Below are 24,895 nucleotides of genomic sequence, written 5' to 3' on the forward strand. Positions count from 1 at the left end.
ATAGCGCCATGGTTTAGCGCCGGTGTTGTAATGTGTTACTTACTAAGTAGTTTCCATTTACGTGTGTGGGTTCTTTGGCCTTCTCCTACGCATAGTAATTGCACATGGATTTTGTGTTTTGGACTTGTCCTCTGCCTACTAAATGCATCTGGGAATTTTAGTGCTTTGGAAATATCCCAAAACTATGAAATACACAAGGGGTTTTCAGTGATATGGTGTTCTCCTCCACCCACTAAATGCATGAGGGTTTCATTATGCTTTGACCTTCACTTACACCTAGTAAATGCATGTGGGGTTCTCAGTGATTTGGCCAACTCCTACCAAATGCATGGTTGTATTTCCCCTTCACTCACAATTCACATACCCACCTAACCCCAAATCATGTGCCCACAAACCCCACCAAAAACATGGCAACCTTATTTCCTAATGCTACCTTTCCATAACTCTACCTAGACCCAATGGACGATATAAATCTACTCTAACCTGATAATCCTAACAATGATTTCTGTAACAATGCCTATCCACTCCAGCCTCTTCAAATGCCAACCATCAACTGTAACGAGTTTCAGGTCACCTGTCTTTATACATATGTTAGCTCAAACCACTTATCTAGAACCGCAGGAACAACCAGTAAAGGTCGACCTGGATGAACTCCCTGGAAATTCTACAGGTCTGAGTTTTGCTCGAACCGGCCCACACAAGTTTACTCATGAGCAATCCTAAGTATGTGAAGGTGCCTGAAAATATGTCAATAAAATAATCAAAATACTTAGGAGAGGTCTAGATGACAAAGTACATCTTAGGCCACATGGGCAGGAGCCCAGTCAATCACATCAGGAAAAGGACATTATAGGAAGAAACTTTAATTGCACTGGCAGCCAAAAAAGAAAACCCCTACATGCTAATATAAATAATGGACACACAAATGTCGTCATCAGTCCCAGCTGAAGACACATTTATTTACGAGGATGAACTAAGCCTGGGTTGATTCGGTTGCAACGTGCGATTTATATTCAACAGCGTCAAGATACTGCTTGCGGTGAGCCTTGGTGCTCCACAAAATACCAGAAATACCAATAAATGACCACCTCTTTGGGAGCCCTTTGATGTGATGCAGTGGCAAACCTCACCTTTGGAACAGCTACCCGGATAGATAAGGTAGGCAGATGCCTGGACGCTGCTGGAGGTTAGAGCCTGGAGAAGCCTGGAGACAGGGTACATCTATGCAAATGATTCAGAGCCTGCAGAGGGCATATATCTGCATGGAAACACTACATACACATTGCAAACAAACATAACACGCAGACAAAAAACACTTGGCCATGCCCATTAAAAAGGAAGTATAACTCCAAGCGCAGACAGGTGAAGCATGCAACTAACACAATAACACCGCGTTGATTCATGAGGTTTGTGCTATCTTACTTCTTGGAGGCATTTGGAGGAATGAATCCCAGGAAAAACTGGGATGCAAATAGTTAAATCACATTTTGTTGGTTGTCTGTTGAAAGCTGTAAGAGGCAGATTAAAATAGTATAGTTCATGAGCTAGCATAGGAAACACGACGTGTTATTAAACTTCACAATTTATCGGCTAATGTGTTTTGTCTTGCCATTATTTTTTCATAACAGGAATCAAGAAGCGATATTTTTCTCTCTTCTGGCGGGTGCTTAATGTGTCCCTGCGCAGTTATGAGGCCATATTGGTTGTGACCTAGCAATGCCTTGGAGGAGCGCCTTTCATATCGAAGGAGTTGGAAATGAGATTAGTGGTGGGAAAGGAACCTTGTACATTAAAATAAACCATGCAACTTGAAGTAAATTGAAGACTCAAAACTGCAAATGCAGAAGGGGAAAAGTAATTACATTCGGTTTTTATAGAAGTGTATTTAGTGTGTATGTGAAAAACGAAAAGTTGCATTAATGTGTTTGGTACTTTTAGACTAGTCAATAGGCTGTTTCCATTAGCATTAAAGAAAAAAAATCTTTTATAATCCATCGTGTTCTTAGTTCACACTCTCTATCCAATACAAACTACGGTGAATCCTGGCACACCACACAAGGACTAAACATCCTTCACCTACAGCTTTAGTAGAAGGAAAGCAGAAAACTGAATCAACCGCTTTATGGACGTGCAAGATAATTATGCTCAGTTACTCAACAAAAAAAACCTCGAGATAGCCACCATTGCCCTCATTAAGTCCTTGTTTTGACCGAAGTTAAAATATGTACGGGCCGGGGGCGCTGTTGTGCACCAACGAAGATGGCCTACTAGAACGAGAGCTCCGTAACCCAACAAATGTTTTATAAAACATCCTCTGGAGTTAACGTGATATATGCGAAAAGAAGGAGACAGAAGTGGTAAACACAGTTTTGGGCATATGCGGAGAGACTTGGGAAGAAAACTGCAGCTCCAGTCACCAACTGCAGCTCCATTCCCCTGAGATGGAATCGAAGCGGTAAACCCATCCGACACTAGCAGAATGGCTTGCACGCCGAAATATAGCTGCCCATCGAGAGCCCGGCAGACATCAAGCCGCACAGCTCTACGTTCACAGACAAGCCTTGTTCAAGCTGCAACCCAGAGACAGGCTCCTGTGCAGTGGTGCCATCAGAACAGGGAAAGGAAGCCTGTAAAGCCCTGCTATACCCTGCAAACCCCGACCACAAGCTGGAGGAGAACGGCACCCCGCCGGGCATTAGTGGTGGGTCTTTTGAAAACAATCGCAGCTTCCGCCGGCAGTGTAGGAGCTGGAACGGAGGGAGCAATCAACCAGCTCCTGGGCGCTTTGTGAGCCCCAGCTCATCCTCACACTGGGAGACCGATCAATTAACGAATATACAGCACATCTGACCCCATGGCGCTGCATGTGAGCGGCGGCGCAGGCGCACACTCCTGAACAGACATACAGATGGACCGAGGAAGCAGAGCATGTAGGACCCAGGGAAATCCGGCAGCACAAGGTATGTGTTCACAGCCGCCTGTGGGGAGGGAGCCTGGGCTGAGCCGGCAGCTGGGAACTGGCGGGTCCCCGGCCAGGAGCAACATATGTGGCCCGCTGGAATAACAGCTGGAGGCGGCTGTGCTCCCCCCCCCTCATTACAATAACAGGAACGTCCCCGTGGGCTCCCCGGCGGCCCCCAAAGATACAGATAAACCAACACCAAAGGTTGCCCTGACTGGGGCATGAAAAAAGCTACTATAACAGCCCCGCCATCGATCGGATCGGACCCACGCAAGTGGAGGCTTGTGGCCACATTGCTATGTAGCAACATCATGGTACTAAGGATATAACAGTAGCTGCGGGTACCTTGTAGGTTACTTCTGAAGTCTAGAAGCCAGGTCTAGCCATAGGAATAGGCCTGGTGTCATTACTCCCACAGGAAACCGGCGGCAAAACACCAGTGGGAAGGGGCGCCAGCGCTTGGCACCCAGCCTACTATAAGGAATATTGAGAAACCCTGCAACCCTGCCCCTTCCAGATTCACTTGACCCATAAGCACTACAAATAACGCCTCCAACCACGCACTTGCAGAATTCGCTGCCCTGACACAAAGACCATGACAAGAGGACACAAGGGCAACAAGAAGGGCCCGATGGATGCCTATACCAGCGCTGCTAAAGGGGAGGACTCCTAGGGAACCATCCACTCTGCCCCAAAACCAAGCCAATCTGACACAAGCATGGACCCGTATATGGCCGCACTGCAAACGGGATTTACAGCGGTCAACACCAAACTCGATGATATTGGTAACAGCATTGTCTCCATAAGGGCAGACATCCATAAAGTATGCACAAGAGTCTCGGAGGCTGAAGACAGGGTGAGCACTCTGGAAGACACGTCGTCTACGCATAGCAAAGCAATAGAGGAGATCCAGAAGAACCTAAAAGCTGTATGAGACAAATGCGACGATCTGGGATCCAGGTCGCAGCGTAATAATATCAGGGTGGTGGACCTGGCGGAAAGAACTCTGAATGTACCGATGGAGTCGCTCCTGAGGAAGTCCTCCGGTTACTGTTTCCATAAGCACAGTTTTCACAACAGTTCCTTGTGGAGCGAGCGCACAGATCACTAACCCCACCACCCAAACCAGGCACCCCTCCACACACAATAATCGCCTGCCTGCTAAATTACTGGAACAGGGACCATATCCTTCGCCTGTCGCATGAAAAAGGAGCACTATCTTATGATTCGAAACCGGATTCATATCTACCCAGATTTCTCCTGCGGGGTTCAGGCTGCCAAACGCACATATGACCATGTTAAGAAAATACTAAGGGAGCATAACATACCGTACTCTATGCTGTTTCCAACAAAACTTCGACTACAACATTCATGTAGAGCCCACTTCTTCGAAACACCTAAAGAGGCCATGTCCTCCATCGAACAAAACATCTATGAAGCCCCAAACAAAGGATGACGGTCAAAGAGCCAGTGCATGTGAAGCATCTCCCAAAATACAAGAGAATCCAGAAAACAAATGCTACAGGGTGTCACACCAACTCCACTTCAACTTGAGGTTACGGCTCCCACGAGAGACATGTTCTAAAGTTGCCTGATATGGCCACACAAAGCCACCCACTGTTGCAGACTGTTAAGTTATTCCCAGGGGTACACAGTCCAGTTGGAGGGATGGTGAGCGAGGGTTGGGAGGGGGATGGGGTAAGGGTGAACAAAGCGGTGAAAACTGACGGCTGGTCAAGGAATGACACATATAAGACCGATAACTGGCAGAAAAATCAACCATTTTTCAATCATATATGGCGCATCTGGGCTGATGAATAGCATAAACCTTCTATCCTGGAATGTCAGAGGTCTGAAAAACCCCATTAAAGCCAGGAAAATACTGGCCTACACCAGGAGATACCAAATCCGACATCCTCTGCTTACAGAAGACGCATGCCACTGCAAAGGTTGTGGAATCATTTGCCTGAGATTGTGGCCCTCGAAAAGTAGGCACAGGGTACTCCTCGCAATCCAGGGGAGTGCTAACAACTGTACATCACTGCAAAGGGTTTCAGTTAGCAAGGTTATCAATGGACAGTGAAGGGAGATACGTGATACCGTGGGGCAGGCTGAAGAACCAGGAGGTAATCCTAATAAACACGTATGGCGTGAACATTGACACTCCTGAGTTCTATTGTGGGATGTATTGACCCACTTTTGCTCTGCTATGCTGCATCCATCTGTTATGGTGGTGCCAGAAACAGCAAAATGGCCGCAAAACCCTTGTGTGCGCCAAAACCCCTGAAAATCGCGTATTTACACACACAAAAAGATGGCTGCCCAATCTGCCACGCATGTTGTCAGTGGTGGAACAGAGCTCTCAATACTGAAATGTGTCACTGGGCTCCACAATCATTGAAAGTGGAGTGCAGAAGGAAAAAACAGTGCTTTGCTAAATGAAACTCCAAATATTGCTTCAAATCACCTTTTCTTTGCCGCTGAAAATTCAGAATGCCGATGTAAAACACTTCCAAATATTTGAAATTCTCGCTCGATGCTACAATTCACTTAGTTCAAGGAATCACTGTGAACTTACAAGGTCCTGAAAGGCTAAGAGCATAAAGAGATCTCCACAGCAAAAGTGGCCTGCCTGTGGATCTGTCAAAAAATCTCTGTGCAGCAGAGGGCTACCTGTGATGACAGCTTTCAGGGGCCTGCCTGATTAAACTTTAACATGTTATAAACTGAAAGTCAAATGTTTGCAATATAAGAGGACTGTTACTGATAGTAATCCATATTGTAGTTGCTTTTGATCCCATAGGTTTAAAATCTTGAATGAGAATTGTATCTGTTATTTGATGCAACAAGTTGGGTTTGTGCTAAAGAAAAGCCAAAAGAATGTAACCATTAAATTAAACCTGGCTGAGCTGCCAAGAACTGGAAAGGTAGGTTTCTCCCAGAAAGAGGGCCTTCCTCTCAGCTGAAACTCACGGGGAGGTGCTAATTGCTGGTCAGCACAGGACTAAACAATGGATATCCTCCGACCCAGGAAACTGGAAGTGAGAAGGGGGTCATAAATGGCCTTCAGAAGGAGGAAGCCAGGAGGAGCATGCTCCTGGACTGCAGGGAGACAAAAAGAGGCGGACCCAAGCCACCATCTCTTGCTGGACATGAACAAAGAACACTTTTTAAAAGACTTATAACTTGCTAGTCAAAATGGTGAAAAATACAAAAATGACAGAGTTGTTCATTCAATTCCGGCTGTACGGGTGAAGAGGCACCAGAACTGTGTGACATGACAGCGATGGCAAGATATGTGAGTTTACGCAAAATGCATTACTGTTAGAATTGTGAAAATGTACACGCATATCCATAGGTTAAACACGCACATTTGTGGAAATTTGCTTAAAAATTGGACATTGTGTTCATAGTGAAAAGGGCAAAATTCTGTGGAAAACGGAGACAAGATCACACAGCTGCGGGGTTTTGAGGAATAGCTGCTATGTAAAATATGCAATCTGTGTATGTGATCTTTAGAGAGGTTGCACATTTGTAAATATATATTTTGCCAAAATTAGACTTTGTGTTCCAGTAGCTAGGGGTGGATTCTAAGCATCATAAAATCACACCATAAAGATGACACTCTGTTTCTCTCCTCCTATCAAGGCAGAGAGTAGACTCTGACCCAATCACCTTTCACTGGGGCAAGCTTAGCAAAGCCGGCCCATACACCCCTTTGTGATGTCATTTTTAAGGCATAAATAGAGACAGCAGGGAGCACATAGGGACACACAGATCAACTCACTCTCCTGATGCTGGCAGAGCGCCCTGCTGCTGAAATCTACATCTTCCTTGTTCCAGTGTTCCAGCCTCAAGAAACTTGGCAAAGCAAAGGCCTATTGCATAGCTGAACCATTCTCAGCTAGGCCTCAAATTCTAGAACAGAACCCAAAAAGCCTAAGGGAAGCATCATAATACAGCCAGGATGTGCTGTTACTCCTTGCCTGCTAAATTGAAACATCCTCAGTACCAAGAAGGGCAGATCCTGTGCCGTCCTGTGCCGTGCTGTGACCAGAGAGCCTTGCTGACGCTGTCCAGTCCAATGTGCCCAGCTGTCAGTGCCTGGTAGATCTGATTTAATGGTCCAGAATCCTGACGGTCCAGAATCCTGACGGTCCAAAACCTTAAATCCATGTTGCTTTGTGAGTATTAGCAGGAAGCTAGAAACTGTTCATTCCCGTGCATTATCTTGTCTCCTCCTAACCTCTGAACTATCCTTAATTCCATAATCAATAACATTATCTAAATCTGTAGTGAAATCTTATTCTGTCTATCTGTAAAGCATCATTTTCCTAGTCCTTTTGTCAACTTTGATCTATTAATTTCATTCGAGTGACCAGCCTAGCGCTCCTAGGTGGACAGCAAAGAAACCAGGACTGAGTCGCGAATAACTCCTGACTCTTACCTGTGCTGGCCTGGTGGCTAAGCTTGGATGCTCTAGTCCAAAGTCAATTTTTTTCTGATTTTAAAACGGAAGCCTCTTTCCATTCTCGCACCTATCTTGCAAACACAACCTTTACTAAAACCACTATAACTCCCTCAGTTTTTGTGATAGAAACAAAATTTCAACTTCTACCTGTAGCTAACATCCATATTTATCCATAGAATCCAATTCGCCAAACATTTGCCACAATTTTAAAATCCTGAAAAATTTTACACGTGTAAAACATATTTAAACTGCTTCCGACTGGGATTTTAAGATTGCAAATGTTTTCTGCTGACTAAATCATTGCTTATGCTTTTTTTGCAACTGGTCAAAGTGGCTCCCATAGGAATTTACAACAATGTAAGCATTTTCTCCACATTTAGAGTTTTTGCCCAGACACTTTAAAAGTCACACTGATAGTTGAAAAGCCCATTCGTATTTCTCTTTCTGTGAAAGGGGGGAAGGGGGAGTGAGGCACTATTTGATCTGTACTATTTCTGAATACCTGCTATCTCCTCACATTTACTTAAATGTGCTTATTGGTGGGTTGAGGGGTGTTGCAGGGGGAATTTCTAACCATTGTGCTATCTGATCTGAAATCAACTCAAAAGTATTATTTTCTGTGCTGCATTTGTTTTGCTCATTACTTAGTCCTAGTGTATTAAAGATATAATTTTGTGTTCTGTCACCCCATTGGTGATTGTTGTTTACCTATTCATATATATATTGTGATTTTGATCTTAAGTAAATAAATAATACCTTTTACAAACCAGCCTGATTTCTGGTCCAGCGTGACCTGGGGTATTCTTAAATAAGGGGTGTGATACGAGTGGTACATCTTTCAAATGATTGAATCTGTATATCAAATACGTTTTTCCATTGCGCTGTACACTAGGCTGGGAGCAGAGTGTATCGCCTGATTGAAATCCTTAACAAATCTGTGGGCTTGTCCGGGATTTGATTGATTGCCACCTGTGACAGTCTAACACAGCAGTCTAACCTGCAGAGTAATAATACTTTGTGTGGTGTGAGTACTGTGTTACACTGCATAAGCGCCCCTAAAATAAATACTCTAGAAATCAGGCCTGTTTGAAAAAGTAAATTTACCCTGAAATAAGCCAGAAGGAAATAAATATTTCTGGAATGGCGACCCCATTGGAAATCAATATTGCAAGGGAACACCTACTGCACAAATTGTTTCGCAGGGATGAATGTGTAGAACAGGACAAACAGGTATGGCTTCAGGGAATCAAACAAGAAGTCACTGAAACCAACCTTAATATCTGGCAGGACAAGGGGCCATAACATCAAGCACTCAGTGAGCTGTACATGACCCCTAAAATAAAAGAGGAGCAATGCAAAATTGCCAAAATAGCGTCTACATGTACCTCCACATAGGAGTCATACAGGAAAAATACACAGACCATGTAGACTTCACAAAGAGGCAAGGGGAAGCACTGCAGAAAATCCAGAGCAATCTGGACTCCGCAGAGCAAAGGCTCCAGGATAGCAAGGAATCTGAAACAGAGGCTAGGCAGTATGCCACCAAACTGCAAGAAGAACTGACGCTCTTACTGCAAAAGAATGCAGAGCAAGACGCCCAAATACAGACACTGCAAAAAGAGTGTCAAGAAAGGTTGGACTCTTTAAAACAGAGCCAACAAAAACTGGAGCAGCAATTGAATTATAATAGAGTCTGTGCAGAGCAGACAGTCACCCTGCAAAACCGCCTAGAATCCTTAAAAGAGGAAAATAATAAATTAACCATTAAAGATTTAGAATCCCCCGATACCATGGCAGACTGAGACATTTAGGTATTTGGGAGTAAATATTTACCACAGGATCGAGGCGGAGCACCAACATAATACAAAGAAAGCAATAGAGGGGGTCAAGGACAGCATGTTGTTTTGGTCCAGATTGCCCCTGACCATGATGGGGAGAGCGGCCTTGCTTAAGATGGTGGTCCTGCCCAGACTCCTGCACTTCTTTGTGAATGTCCCGTTTTTGATTCCCAGGAGCCTATTTGTGAGACTTCATAGCGTGTGCACGGGCTTCATATGGGGTAACTCCAGGAACAGAGTGGCCTTGTGGAAACTCCAGAACCCATGTGACATGGGGGGCGTAGGCCTGCCAAATTTTGAGCTTTATTACCTGGCGGGGCAGCTGCTGTATGTGGCCAGGTGGCTGTCGACTGAAGACTCGGCGGAAGCCAGGCTTCTGCGGGAAGACTCGGCCCCATACTTTTTGAATGAGGTGGTGTGGTTACAAAAGAACAAACTGGTGGGAAGAGGGCGGCTGTTGAGGCTGGGCTGGGAGGTTTGGCGCAGAATGTGGCGAATGATGGGTGACATAGAGCCGTTCTCTCAGCAGGCCCCGCTAGTGGCACTATGCGGAACGACTCACAACTGTTCGAAGCGGTCCGTAGATATTGGGAACCGATGGGCCTGGCCACCCTTGGGGACATATGGCAGGAAGGGGAGGCATTGGAATTTCAGAGGTTGCAAGAAGAGACAGGGGTGCATAGAGGCCAGTATATAACCTACGCTAGGCTCATGAAATGGGTAAGGGAGAGATGGCCGGAGACAGTCCTAGCGGATGACCCTGATGCCTCCCTGGAAAAGATGTATGATGTTTCGGAGGGCGGGCACGAGATATCTAGAATATATGAGCTTCTAAGAGCAAAGGTAGGGAAGGAGCTGCTTCAATTGAGGCAGGACTGGGAGGAGGAAGTAGGAGGACCCCTGACAGATGGGCAATGGGAGAGAGCCCAAAGGTACCATAAAAAGGTATCCCAGAATGCGAGACTCCAACAACTCCAATTGTATGTCACTCACAGGGCTTATTTGACTCCCGGGAAAATTGCAAGGTTTGGAGGCTCGGCTACGCAGAAATGCCCCAGGTGTGGGGAGGTGGAAGCGGGGCTGCTACACATGTTCTGGACTTGCCCGGAGGTGTACAGATTTTGGGACGAGATTAAAACTAAATTGGCTGGTGGGGGAGTGGAGCTGGACGTGGGATCAGCCTGGCCATGCATGCTCGGGATTTTTCCCAGGCCACGGGATTTAAAGCACATAAGCAAAATGAAGGACTTAGCCTACATCCTGGCCTAGCGCAGGATCGCAATGGGTTGGAAGGCGGCCCACAGACAAAAGGTGGAGCTATGGTGGACGGACCTCCTCAGATGGGCGGAGGCGGAATCCGTAGTTTGGTTTGAAGCGGTTACTAGGGGGGGAGAGGAGGAAGTAGGGCCCTTGTTGGCCTGGCGGCAATTGGTGACCTCTATGGCAAACCCTCACCAAGACAATAGTGAATCAGAGGACTCTGATGAGTGCCCAAGCACTGCAATACCTGATAATGCTCCCATAGATGACATGAGTGAGCCGGCTCTAGTTTGTGGGGTGGGAGGGGGGAGGACGGAGAATTATATTGTATAATGTGATGATTTGATGCTGATTATGTACGTCCTAAACAGTTGTAATGTGTGTTATTTTGTTTGGTTTTATTGAAAATAAAAATAAATTAAAAAAAAAGATTAAGAATCCCAAGCAGAGTTTGATGAAGAGCGCCAGAAAGCTGGTGCATTCAAAAAACAGAGGGACGACCTGGCTGCACAGAGGGGCACTCTAACTCAGGAAAGGGACGCCTTAGGCAGAAAGTCAGCCATTTAAAAACCAAGTTAGAAGAAAATCACCTGGCCCTTCAGGGACTTGGTGAACTCAAAATGGACTATGAAAAGCTATTAGAGCACACCAAGCGGGCGGAGGTTACTGTGGCAAAGAATAATCAGACCAGTAAGGACCAAACTCAGGAGGTGAGTCTCCTGCAGCAAAAATTGGCCCAATACTCCCAATGCAGACAGGGAGCACAGAGAGACAATGAGGCTCTCTGTGAAAAGAATGACAGGCTCCATAGACAGATAGCCATGCAAGAACAACTCATAGAGACCGGTAAGGCCTTAATAGAGGAACAAAAGGGTCAGATTCTGGCATGTCATCAGGGAGTAGGGGCTGAAAGAGATGAGGTAAGATGGGAGAGAGAAACCCCTGAGCTTAACCTCAGGAACCCTTCCATCAGGGACTTTAATCCCTTAAATTCCATGGACTCTGCCACCCCCATGTCCACTGGCTCATATGAACCAAGGGCCACTGGGATGGTAGACTTCAACACAATGGGAAATATGGGACGAATAGATCAGCGCCTCCCGGAAATGGATGGACGGGCATCTATGTACAGGTTCCCAAGTGCTAGGGCCAGCTTCTCTGATCAGAGAGACTCCAGTGAGGGCAGAATCAGAGTACTGGATCCTCAGACATATCACTTACCTGGAGATCAGTCAGTAAAATTTGGTGGGGAATTCCATGAAAATAGGCCCACTAAGAGCATCTTAAAAACCTCAGTCAGAAGACTCTTCTGAGCGCCACAGGTCCCAAGAGACTAGGCCCCCACATTCTGCCAGCCATTCCCAGGCTCGCAGAATCAGGGAGAATCTAGAGGAGCAGACAGCCACCTGTGGTAGCAGTGCCTCTGAGTCAGAGGATGAGTGGACCAGGGTAACCAGAACTAAAAAGGCCAACAAAATTAAGAGGGCTCTGCTGAAAGATCCACTGAAGCAAATAAAAGCTATTAGGAGCATCATCACGCCCTACCACAAAAATGCCAAATATTCAGTTTGGGAGCACCTTGAATTGTTTGAGCAAATGATGGAGACTTTCCACCTGAAGGACAGCCAGAGCTGCATTCTCTATGTTAAGTGGACATTTTCACCTGAGTACTCTAGCTTCTTTGCGGGGCTGGAGGATCAAAACCATTCAAGATGGTCCACCTATAGGGCGGCCATAGTAAAGCATTTTTCCATTCATAGGAACCCTCAAGAGGCCCGCAAAGCAGCCTACAACATGCAATGTGGGGAAGACCAGGCCCCACAAGAATTTGTCCAAGAACTTGAACGTGCCTTTGTGCAGATCACCAGGTTGGTGCGCACTGACCGTAGAGAATTTGTCAATACCTTCTTTTATGCCCTCCCTAAATACATTATGACCCAGCCAGTGAGGGACTTTCATGTGAAAAGATCACTAGACTGAGTCATTGAACAAGCAACTCGCATCTATGAAGTGCAGAAGCCACTAGAAAGTAAAAGTACTAACAAAAGCCCAAAAACAAACAACACCCCTGCTGCTGCTAAGGTGGCAGAGGTGAAGGTTGCCCCCATTTTAGATCTGGAGATGGGGGGCCTAAAAACATCCCGCACAGAATCCTACCAACCCCAGATTCAGAAGGCCCTCGGGCCAATCCCAAACAGGGAGTCAGGGAGGTAACCCCACAAATGGGACCCCTAACTCCCCTGACTACATCAGCCCCCATTACAAGGGCAACAGACCCTTGTGTGGACTCCCCCAGCCCAAGGGGGGGATCCAACCAGACAGCTGCCAACCCAGGAATTTCCCTCCTCACTTTCCCCAGGAGGGCAGTAATCCCTCCAATGCCGGGCCAAGTTTCTTTCCCGGTACCCGCCAAACACCAACCCCCAAAACAACCCTTCTTTCTTTCCCCACTTTCCTGAGCCCAGACAGCCCAATCCGGGAGAGGGGAGGCCAAGGGTGGAGGGGTACCACAACTATCCTAACCAGGAGTATTATGCGAGAAGGGATAGTTACTCTTCCCGTGATCAACCAAGGGTAGGCCAAAGGACCCTGTACTAGCCAGAGCGGGTGTCCCAACTGGAGCGCCAGGTCCAGAACAACATGGCACAGGATCTGGGTTGCATGCTGAGGGCTCAACAGAACCCTCAGTTGAGCATTGCAACTCAGAACTCCTCAAATCAAGGGTCTGGTGCTCCAGAACAATGACGGGGGAAGACCCCTGACAACCCACTGGTTCCCAGGGAGGAGGCACAGGGGGAATGGGGGTGTAAAGCCTTAGAGGAAGCTTCCTTCCCCACTGGTGGAAAGCCCCTGGAAACCCAGGAACCGGAACCAAAATCTCCTGCCCCCGAAAATCTGCAACCTAAGGAACAGAGGGTGGGTAGGAGAAATAAAGAGCCTAAAAAGGCCCATTTTGTGGAGGAGGTGCGAATCTTCCAATTTGAAGGAGAGGCATCCTCAGAGGATTCTGGGAGAAGGATCTTCTTCTTCAGGGATGGGGAAATCCTCCCAAAGAAAAATGGGTTCCAAGAGATCCTGATCGAGACTGGGTAGATGTGGGGACTGAGTTTAAACCACCCATTATTGAACCCCAGAATGACCAGCAAGAAAATCACCCTGTTCAAAACCATCCTGGTGACTGCCTCCAAAAAAGGGGTGTGGGGGGCAGCCCAGAATCAGAACCAGGGGAGCCCAAAACTTCCCCCATATCCCATTGTCACCTTTTTCTTACAGGTTCCACAGATCCCAAACACAATCCTGGGCAAATCTATTCTGGGGGCTGTCTCCATAAAGGGGGGGGGCAGCCCAGAACCAGAGGAAGAAGAGCCCCTAGCTCCCCAAAGCCCTTCTGAGGACTGTCTCCAACAAGGGGGGGACAGGCCCGAATCAGAAAGGGAGGAGCCTGAGACTCCCCAAATCACTGAGTATGAAACTATATGCTCAGATACCCAAACGATCCCACTCCATTCTGGGGACCGCCTCTTAGAATGGGGGAGCAACCCAGAACCAGCCCAAGAGGAACCCCAAACCTCACCAACCGCTTCTGTTGACTGCTGCCAGAAAGGGGGGGGCAGCCCAGAAACAGAACAAGGGGATCCCGAGACTTCCCAAATAGCGGTGTGTCAAAATTCTGTGCCAGATTCTGCAACTCCGACACCTTCTCTTGACCCAACTATCCCGGTGTCAGACTCAGAAATAAGCAAACTGACCATCAAGCTTGCCCAGAGCACCCATTACTTTTACCCCTTGAAGTAGAAGGAAGGTAGATTCTACGCCTCCATCCAGGTGCATGGGCAATGTGCAATTCCAGCACTGGTGGACACTGGATCCCAAGCCACCTTGCTGTCAAAGAGGGTCTTTGAGCAGCTAAATTCGGGAAGGGGGGAGAGATACCAAATCCCTCTCAACCCTCTTCCTGGACAGCTCCAGAACTTTGACAGGAAGGAAATTCCTGTTGAAGGGTCTGCAGAGCTGGAAATTAAGATTGGGCAACACAAGGTGAAGCACCTGGTCATAGTTGTGACTCCAGAGGGCACACCATGTTTACTAGGGAATGACATCCTGCACAGATTGTCCCCCTCATAGATTGTGTAAACAAGGTCCTCTGGACCCAGACTAACCGAACAATAAAATTAAAACAGAGTGTCAATCATGTTAGTTTAAATGGCACATACCACATGGTTGAACAAAAACCTGACAAATTGAATTCCACTTCCAGAATAACCAAATCCCAGACATGACAGTAATTGCAGTAGGACAACAAACTGGGGATGGGGAGTCCTCTCTATTTCTGAAAATCAACCTTCCTTCCAGTCTCAGGTGGCATTCCACACTGGAAGGAAACACTCTGAAATTCTATACAAATTCACAATCAGAAAATCCTACTCCTATAGTCCAAAATGATGAGAAATCAGCTCAAAGCTTGGCTGATATTCAGAAAATTGGAGAGCAGTTGTTCATCCCAATTCAGTTAAATGAAGGGAAGGACTCTGTTCTCACCCGAGTGTGTGAGAACAATGGTAAGAGCTTCATCAGCGAGGCCATGTTCCGCAACCTCACAAAAGATCCAGCCATTCCCACATTTAAACTGTTAGACAAATGGGAAATGGACCCGGAAACACCCAATTCCAAACATCTCCTGCCTAGCAGGTGTATGCTCAAAATTGCCATAGATAACAAGAGCATAGTCCATAATTGTTGGGTTGTGCGAGAGGCCCCTGCTGCATTTTATTTAGACAGTGACATTCTCAATTGCTTTGCCATTAGTTTGGACCTAATAAACTTCAAAGCCTGGTCCTGATTAGCAGGCAATCCCATGGACTTTGATGACCCAGAGAAAGCATTTAGGTCAGCTCAACTGCTGCCATATGCAGTTGAAATTCAGATTGGAGAGGAAGTCACCATCCCAGAACGGACCCGACAATTCTCACTGGAAGTAAAAATTAAAAGAGGACAGAAACTGAAAAATCCTGACGCCTATGTTCATCTCAGGGCTCATTTCCAACAGCAAGGGTTGGGGTTAACCCAAAACCACTAGTCAATATAGAACACAAAACCATTACAATAGAGGTGGATAACAGCAACCTAAAGAGTATCACTCTGGGCGCAGGCACCATTATTGGAATGACGGTTGATGACCAACATTTTTCCATAGATTTAGGTAACAAACTGTTAGGACCAATCCCCAAGGACTGTTTTGACAGTGATAGTGAAGATGACACAACACTAGACAGGATCTTCACTCAGCATGGGGGGAATTTCCTGGTGTACTCTTCCTGCCCTTATGGTAAGGAAGATGTGACCTGTGGCTTCAGGAGGGATGAGGTGATCTTTCAAGTCCACAAGGACGGCCTTCCCCACCTGAAGCCATCAATCCAAATCAGCACTTTGACCAGGGAATTCTGCACCCAGCTCAAGGAGGCCGCTGAGATAGCCAAACCAGAAGTCTTTCCGGGCCTCAGGCAGATTCTTGAAGAGAGAGTTAACCTAGCTGATACCTGTGAGACTCTGGAGCAAAAGCAAAAACTGAAACAAGTTTTCTTAGATTTTCAAGATCTCTTTGCGGTGGACTCATATGACTGTGGTCGCACCGCCATCCACACAACAACAATTCCCACAGACCCTGGCATGACTCCAGTGTTTGTGAAGCAATATCGCTTGCCTCTCGCATCAATGGAGTCCCTTACTGAAATAATTAAGAACATCGAGTCCCGTGGGATAATTCGTCCACTCCACAACACCTTCAATAATCTGGTGCTGGGGATTTTGAAACCAAACGGCCAGTGGAGACTCTGTGCTGACATAAGGGAGCTCACCAAATGGGTCCATACTTCCCGATGGCCTCTTCATTACATTGACCAAGGGCTGGCCCAGATGCAGGGGTCAAAGGTATTGACTGCCATTTACCTGACCAATGGGTACTGGACTGTACCTGTCAGTAGGGAGGACAGATACAAGCTGGCCTTTACCTTCGGGGGGGCAGCAGTACACTTGGACCCGTACTCCCTTCGGATACATCAACTTCGGCAATTAATTTAACATCTTTCTGCATAAGGTCATGCCCGACTTTGGTGAAAGGTGTAACCTGGCCTATGTAGATGATGTTCTAGTCAAAAGATCATCAACTGTGGAGGAACACATAGCGGAGATCCGTTATGTTCTGACACAGTTGAGAGCTGCCAGAGCAAAACTCTCTTTCCAAAAGGCACAGTGGTGCAGGACCCATGTCAATTTCTTGGGGCATGAGATAACTCCTGAAGGTCTCTGTCCCCAGGAAAAGAAAGAAGAAGCACTCCAGAAAATAAAAGACCCAACAACTCTGCCGGAGCTAAGGTGCCTCCTTGGACTAACTAATTACAGAAGAAAGTTCATTGAGGATTACGCAGAGATCACAAGACCCCTGAACCATCTTCTGAAGGGGGGTCAAGTGGGAGTGGGGTCCAGAACAAGCCGAGGCAGTAAGACAACTCAAAAGAAGCCTCTCACAAGCACCTTGCGTAGATTACCCTGTCAAAAACAAGGAGTTCTTCTTGGAGACAGGGTTCTCAAATACATGCTTCACTGCAGTATTATATCAAAAGCCTGACTGTTAGGCGGAAACCTGTGCAGTTCCCTCTGGGACCACTGCAAAAGATTTAGGACTACAGGTGTTTGGCAGTAAACCCACTTGGTAGCAGTCTGTACCACACAGATTCACTTGGTAGCTATGGCTGAGCAGTCAGACTTCCCTCAAGAAGAGTTAGGCAGTATGTGGAGTATACAACATAGGGCAATTCTTCACAGTAAGACAAGCAAACACGCAACAAGGCTTCAGTGTAAAGATATCAAGGTATTTATTTATAACGACACATCTATAGAAAAACACTCTGGCACTATTACGGCAAACACTTCAATTACAGTTACTCTACGAAGGAAAAGATCAATCCCCCTAACAATAGTTCGACAAGTCTAGGTTCTACCAGCATCACTTATTTGCAGACAGAGGTGTATGCTTTAACCTAGATGGCACTCTAGTATTCGTTAGGTAGGGAGAGAAAAATAAGCAGGTTACGAAATCAACACAGATCAATACTTCACGGACAAATGCAAGGCAAGAAGACAAGAACCACGATAGATCATGAAGTTCAGAGGCCAGGCCTACTCTGGGAGAGGCAAGGCGATATGTCCCAACAAGTCTCTTAGTGGAAATGCGTTCGAGTCTTTGTAGCAAATTGTTATCAGAAGATTGGACCAGTTCAGAACAACACGCTAGAGAAAGCTTGATGCGACCCAAGGGAAAGGCGAGGATTAAGACACCTCACTCGATCCGGCAGAAAGGGAAGCCCGGCGGACACGGTACCTTGTTTGTGGAGAGACAGCTCTGGCGGGGGCAGTTTTTCCTGGTGGTGGATGCACGTCGGGTCTTTGCCAAGAGTAGAGATGATCTTGTCGTCGAAGAAAAGTGAAGTCCGGTGCACCACCAGGGAAGAGACCAGCCGCGGAGTACTGCGTCACAAGGCACCACCTTTTGGTCGCGGTACAGGGGTAGTGGCTATCCGGTTGCCGAGGTATTCTGCACGGGCAATTCGACCACTGCTTCCTGGAGCAAAGAAAAAGCAAAGGGGACTGGTTGTTCCCACCAGTCAGGGGAAAAGACTCTCCGGCAGGGAGATCTCCTCTGTCGTCGGGAAGTGGTGAGTCGGTTCCGCAGGGCTCCACCGGAGGTGTCGTCATTGCAGGTTGGCTCAGCGCTACCCTCATCGGATTCTTAGGTCCTGTGGCGACTTCTGAAGATCCAGTCCCAAAAGCCCTGCTTTTATGCAGAAAACCCCCATTCATTCAGCCTAGCTGTCAATCAACACACGCTGAGTGGTGAGCGGGGAGGCTCACCACTTGGGCGTGTCACACCAGAGTGCGACCGGAGTTGGCAAAGCAACTCGGTCCAGGGTGCCTAAACCCCCTCCCACACCCCTGTGGTAACCCAGACAGAATGGCACCACTTTGGAGGGTCTCTGTACAGAAGCCCGCAAAAAGTGGAACAAAGGGCTCAACCTTTGGTTTAGGAGTCACAGAGACGAACACAGACGCCATTTTAAAAACCGAGTTCTGGCAGAAAATACCATCCGATAAACTCATTTAAGATAAGTAAACTGGTGGTATGTTAGAGATTTACGGGGAAAAGTATCAATCTCCAACAATGGGACGAATCCCATAGGGTTATGTTCGGGGTCGAACATAACAAGTAGTTTCCACTGCCACCAGCCAAAACTCGACGAGGGGGGACGGACAGTGCCCCCTCAAATAACAGACCTAGGAGTAATCGAATTACCCCTACTAGCACGTCCACAATAAGATGGTGTGTACTAGTTCTGTTAGTAAATTTAGGTCTAGTAAAAGCCAGTAGTCAGTCCCCGGGTATGAAGTCTATGATGGAGGTCCGCTAGGACGCCCCAGTGTTACGGCACGTAGGGTGTGGTGTAACACACATAGAAAAACATATGAGACCCTACGGAGTAAAAGACCCCATAGCCCATAGAACACATGGACATTCAAAGGAATTACACACATTCATGTCCAAGAGTGGGAGAAAAAGTGTCTCACTCTTGGCAGGATGGAAAAAACAAACTCCAGAAATCCAGCAAAGCTGCTGGGGGACTCACTAGGTTAGGAAATTCAGCCTAAACAGAGAATTCTCCCTAACACTCGCCCCCCCAGACTAAGGGACAGGATGATTTAATCCACTCCTGGATGAATCTCATACCTCTAGTCGATGACATACATCCTAGAGAGACCATCAGCATTTTGGTGGTGACACCCTGACCTGTGCTCAATGGTGAAATCAAACCCTTGCAGGCAGATCGACCATCTCAATAGTTTTGGGTTTTCCCCTTTCATTTGCATTAACCATCTCAAGGGTTGGTGGTCAGTCTGAATGACAAAAGTAGAACCATACAAGTACGGCCTAAACTTCTTCAGAGCCCACACGATAGCAAAGCACTCTCTTTCGATTGTTGCCCACCTTGTTTCAGGATTCTTCAGCTTGCGGCTGATGAAGCAAACGGGGTGCTCCCTACCTTTCCCATCCAGTTGACTGAGTACGGCACCTATCCCTACATTTGAAGCATCTGTCTGCACAGTGAAGTGTTGGCGGTAATCAAGAGCTCTGAGTACTGGGGCTTGGCAAAGAGCCTTTTTCAGGTTTTCAAAAGCCTGATTGCACTCCTCGTTCCATCTAACCTTTTTAGGAAATTTGGGCGAGGAGATGACATTCAGGGGAGAAGCTATGGTCCCATAGTTCTCTATGAAATTCCTGTAATACCCAGTGAGGCCTAGGAAGGCTCTCACTTGGGTTTGAGTAGTAGGTGTTGTCCAATTTTGCACAACTTCAATCTTACTGAGCAAAGGCCTTATTTCTCCACCTCCTACCTCATGTCCAAGATAGACTACCTTACTCTGTCCAATTTGGCATTTACTCGCCTTTATGGTCAGATTGGCTTGTCCAAGAGCCTGCAAAACATCTCTCAGGTGGGTTACATGTTCTTCCCAGGAATCGCTGAACACTGCTATGTCATCCAAGTATGCCATGCAGAAGTCCTCCATCCCATTCAGAACCTAGTTTACCATCCGTTGAAACGTGGCAGGTGCATTCTTCAATCCGAAAGGCATTACCTTAAACTGGTATAATCCAACGGGGGTATAAAATGCAGTTTTCTCCTTGGCATGGTCTGTCAGGGCTATTTGCCAATAGCCTGACGTCAAGTCAAATGTGCTGAGGAACTTGGCAGCGCCAAGTTTATCCACCAACTCATCTTTTCTTGGCAAAGGGTGGGCATCAGTCTTGGTGACTGCATTAAGAGCTCTATAATCCACGCAGAATCTAAGTTCTTTAGATCCGGCCTTTGGTACTAACACAACTGGGCTAGACCATGGACTAGTAGAGGGCTCTATTACCCCGAGATCAAGCATCTTGCTGATCTCACCTTTGATGTGGGTTCATACGTGTTCTGACATTCGGTATCCTCTGCTTTTGACTGGCAGACAGTCACCAGTGAGTATGTCATGCTGGCCCCAAGGGGTCAAGCCTGGTGAAAGCGAGAACAGAGAGGCAAACTGATTCAACATGGATTTGCACTCTTCTTGTTGCTCGGGTGTCAGATTGGAGGAGAGATTTACTCCTTCAATTTGTTCGTCTAAGGGTAAGCCTCTGAGGAGATCCGGAAGAGCTTCACTCCCTTCTTCTTCCTTGGATGATGCTAGAAGCACCGCTCCTACATCAGGTCGTGAGACATACGCTTTGAGTCGGTTGGTGTGGAAGACTGTCGGAGCCTCCTTGGGATTGCCCAAGTCCACCAGATAGTTAACCTCTCTGAGTTTACCCACAACTCTGAAGGGTCCCATCCATTTGTCTTGCAAGGCCCTCTGCCTTGTTGGGATCATAATGAGAACGAGCTGGTCTTGAGCGAACTCAACCATGTTAGCCTTTTGATCGTGCCAGTGCTTGACCAATGCTTGTCCAGCTTTCAAGTTATCGCTTGCTTCTGTCATCATGTGCGACATTCTCCTCCGGAGACCTATCACGTAGTCAGTCACTCTGACTGGCTTGGGGGAAGGAGCACTCTCCAACCCCTCCTTAATCAGGGCCAATGGACCTCTGACGGGATGACCATAGAGAAGTTCGAAGGGAGAATAACCTACTCCCTCCTGAGGGACTTCTCTATAAGCAAAGAGAAGGCATGGCAGTAGAAGGTCCCACTTACGCTTAAGGGGTTCCTCTAAAGCACCTATCATGCTCTTCATGGTTCGGTTGAACCATTCTACCAACCCATTGGGTTGTGGGTGGTAAGCTGTTGAGAACTTGTAAGTAACTCCACAAGTTTTCCAAATGGCTTTCATGTAGTGGGACATAAAGTTTGACCCCCTGTCAGAGATTACTTCCTTAGGAAACCCGACCCTAGTAAAAATACCAAGGAGGGCCTTTGCCACAGCCGGAGCTGTAACAGTCCTCATAGGAATTGCCTCAGGATACCTAGTAGCATGGTCTACTATAACAAGTATAAACCTGTTGCCTGAGGAGGTTGGAGGATCAAGGGGACCAACAATGTCAATCCCTACTCTCTCAAACGGGACTCCCACAACTGGGAGAGGCACTAAAGGTGCCACATTCTTGGAGCCAACCTTACCAGAGGTCTGGCAGGTGTGGCAGCTCCTGCAGTGTTTTTCTACTTTGGCCCCCATCTTTGGCCAATAGAAGTAGAGAGAGAGCCTTTCCTTAGTCTTCTTGAAACTCAAGTGACCAGCCAAAGGAATCTCCTGGGCTAACTGCAAGAACTGTGGTCTGTTCTCTTGGGGTACTACAAGTCGCTTGTAGTCTCCAGGTGCAGACTCGGTCGGTTCACTGTAGAAGAGGCCATCTTCCCGGTGCAACCTGTATTTCCCAGGCTCTTGCCCTTCAGCCTGAGCTTCTGCCTGGTGGCGAAGACCTTCCAGAGTTGGACATTCTCTCTGTCACTTACTGAAGTCTGACCTAGTGGGTCCACCTTCTGCCAGTAAAGACTGCAGCTCAGGATGGTCAACAGGATCCAGATCTCCAATGAGTTCCTGGCCTTCCATTAGCTCTTCCTCAGAGTCTAATTCTACCACACAGGGTTGTACCTCCCTCTCAGCCTCAGCTGGAGGTGGAGTTACGGGTGTAACTTTGGACAACCGTGGGGAAATGCTGGCGGCTGGTTTCGGGGTCAAAGCCCTTTCGCTTATGATTTCTTCGAGACAGCTGCCGACAATTCCAGTGGAGCAGGAGTGATCTCTTTCTTCATCATCTCCTCGAGAGTACCGCGCATGGTCCTCTCTCTTGCGGGTCTTGTGAGCTCCTGTAACCGTTTACTAGGAGGTCTGGGAGTATGCGATACAACTCTGAGAGTTTTCAAATCGTTACCCAACAGTACGCGTCCTGGTACCTCACTCTGTATGCTGACAGGTATCTTTACAGTCATGTCGTTACACTGGATGAGAACTGGTAATTGGGGAAGCATCTGCACAGGCCCTCCAGCTAACTTGGTGAGGCGTTTGGGTGCCTTAGCAACATCCGCAGCCTGAAAAAACGATTTATCCACTACAGTTATGCTGGCCCCAGTGTCCCTAATGGCAGGAGTCTCCTGACCATTCACCTGGACACTGTCCTTATAATACTCTTTAGTATTATCGGGGATAGAATTATAGACATCTAAATTCTGTTGTTCCCACAACCCCAGAGATACTAAAGAAACGCTGGCTGAGACTCCAATGGGTTCGTCAGCTAGCAGTAGAAAGTTTCCACTTGCCATTTGGACTTCCTCCTCTGGAGCGAAGGCTAAGGAGACAAGCTGGACCCCTGAAGGTTTACCCTTACATCTGGGATCTCCTTTCACGTGGTCAGTCGAGCCACAAACAAAGCATTTACCGAATGCTTTTTGGAATGGTGGCTTGTTCTGGCCTCCTTCTGGTTTGACACCAGAAGACACACTATTCTGCTGCGGTTTTCCTTGTGGCTTACCCTTCTGGTTTTGTTTGGGGCCCTCTTTGGAATTTGAGTTATTCGAATTCTCTTTTGAGTCTTTTTTAGGCTGTTTTCCCTCATCCTTCTTCTGAGTTGCCCCAGCATCCTTATGAGTAGCCCTGCTGGCAACCCATAAGTCAGCAGCCCTAACTAGCTTCCAGGAATCCAATTCCTTCGAATCAGCCAAGTGCTGTCTGAGCTCAGGAGAACAGGCATCATAAATCGTCTCCAACATAAAAAGATTTTTCATACCCTCATAAGTGTTCACTTTGTAACCCTTAATCCATCCCTCTAAGTTTTTCAACCCTTCACTCACCCAGGTAGCCCAAGGGGTAACATCATGCTTTTTGAGGGTTCTAAACCTCTTAAGATACTGGGAAGGGGTCTTCCCAAATCTAGCTATCAAAGCTAGTTTCACACTTTCGTAATCCGTCTTATCCGCCTCCCCCAACTCCATTACCACATCAGTCGCAACAGGAGGGAGCCTAGAGAACAACCAGGGAAGTAAATCGTTCCCGGTGATGTTCTGGAGCCCATGATTGTACTCAAACAGTTTTAACCAATCCAACACATCCAATCTCGGTTCATACATACCCACTAATTCCTTCGGCATCCGGGGTCTTTTGGGACTAGAGCTCCTAGAGGAACCAGAGGAGAGAGAAACACTTTCCACAGACAACTTTTTCATCTCTAACTCGTGATTAAGTTCTATTTCCCTGAGTCTTAACTCAGCTTTCTTCTGCTCAGCCTGGGCATTCATCCGTCTGAACTCGAGCTCTTGGTTTCGTTCAGATTGAGCCAAGAACCGTTTGTATTCTAATTCGAGCTTCATTTTTTCAAGTTCAAAATAAGCAGGGTTACATGTGGGACCTGGTATGGGCCCCGTAGGTACAGCTGGTAAGGCAGGTAGAGGAGCAGGGGAGACAGTTTCGTTAGCCTCTCCTTCCTGGTCAGCCTCTTCATCATTATCGTCAGAATTACGATTTAGATCAACACCATCACTGTTATCTACATCTGCTGGAGACGTTGGTTCCTCTGAACCAGTACCCAGACTTTGGTTTTCCAGCAATCTCGCTATAAGTTCTAACTTCTTGCCTCTTACAGAAAGATTCTCTTGCCTACAGAGAGCTCGCAAACTCTCAGTATTTTCACCGGAGAAGGATTCTTGACTGTAAGCTTCCATAGTAGACATGTTTTTGAAAGTTGCTTTTTAGTGCTAAGCTTTGTGGTTAGTTATCCTAAAGTGTCGAAAAGCACTCTAAACTGTATACTCGATACAAATCCCACCGCTGTACACCAGTGTTAGGCGGAAACCTGTGCAGTTCCCTCTGGGACCACTGCAAAAGATTTAGGACTACAGGTGTTTGGCAGTAAACCCACTTGGTAGCAGTCTGTACCACACAGATTCACTTGGTAGCTGTGGTTGAGCAGTCAGACTTCCCTCAAGAAGAGTTAGGCAGTATTTGGAGTATACAACATAGGGCAATTCTTCACAGTAAAACAAGCAAACATGCATCAAGGCTTCAGTGTAAAAATATCAAGGTATTTATTTATAACGACACATCTATAGAAAAACACTCTGGCACTATTACGGCAAACACTTCAATTACAGTTACTCTACGAAGGAAAAGATCAATCCCCCTAACAATAGTTCGACAAGTCTAGGTTCTACCAGAATCACTTATTTGCAGACAGAGGTGTATGCTTTAACCTAGATGGCACTCTAGTATTCGTTAGGTAGGGAGAGAAAAATAAGCAGGTTACGAAATCAACACAGTTCAATACTTCACGGACAAATGCAAGGCAAGAAGACA

This window comes from Ambystoma mexicanum, chromosome 2p (assembly GCF_040938575.1).
Source record: "Ambystoma mexicanum isolate Mex_15411 chromosome 2p, UKY_AmexF1_1, whole genome shotgun sequence".
NCBI lineage: Eukaryota > Metazoa > Chordata > Amphibia > Caudata > Ambystomatidae > Ambystoma > Ambystoma mexicanum.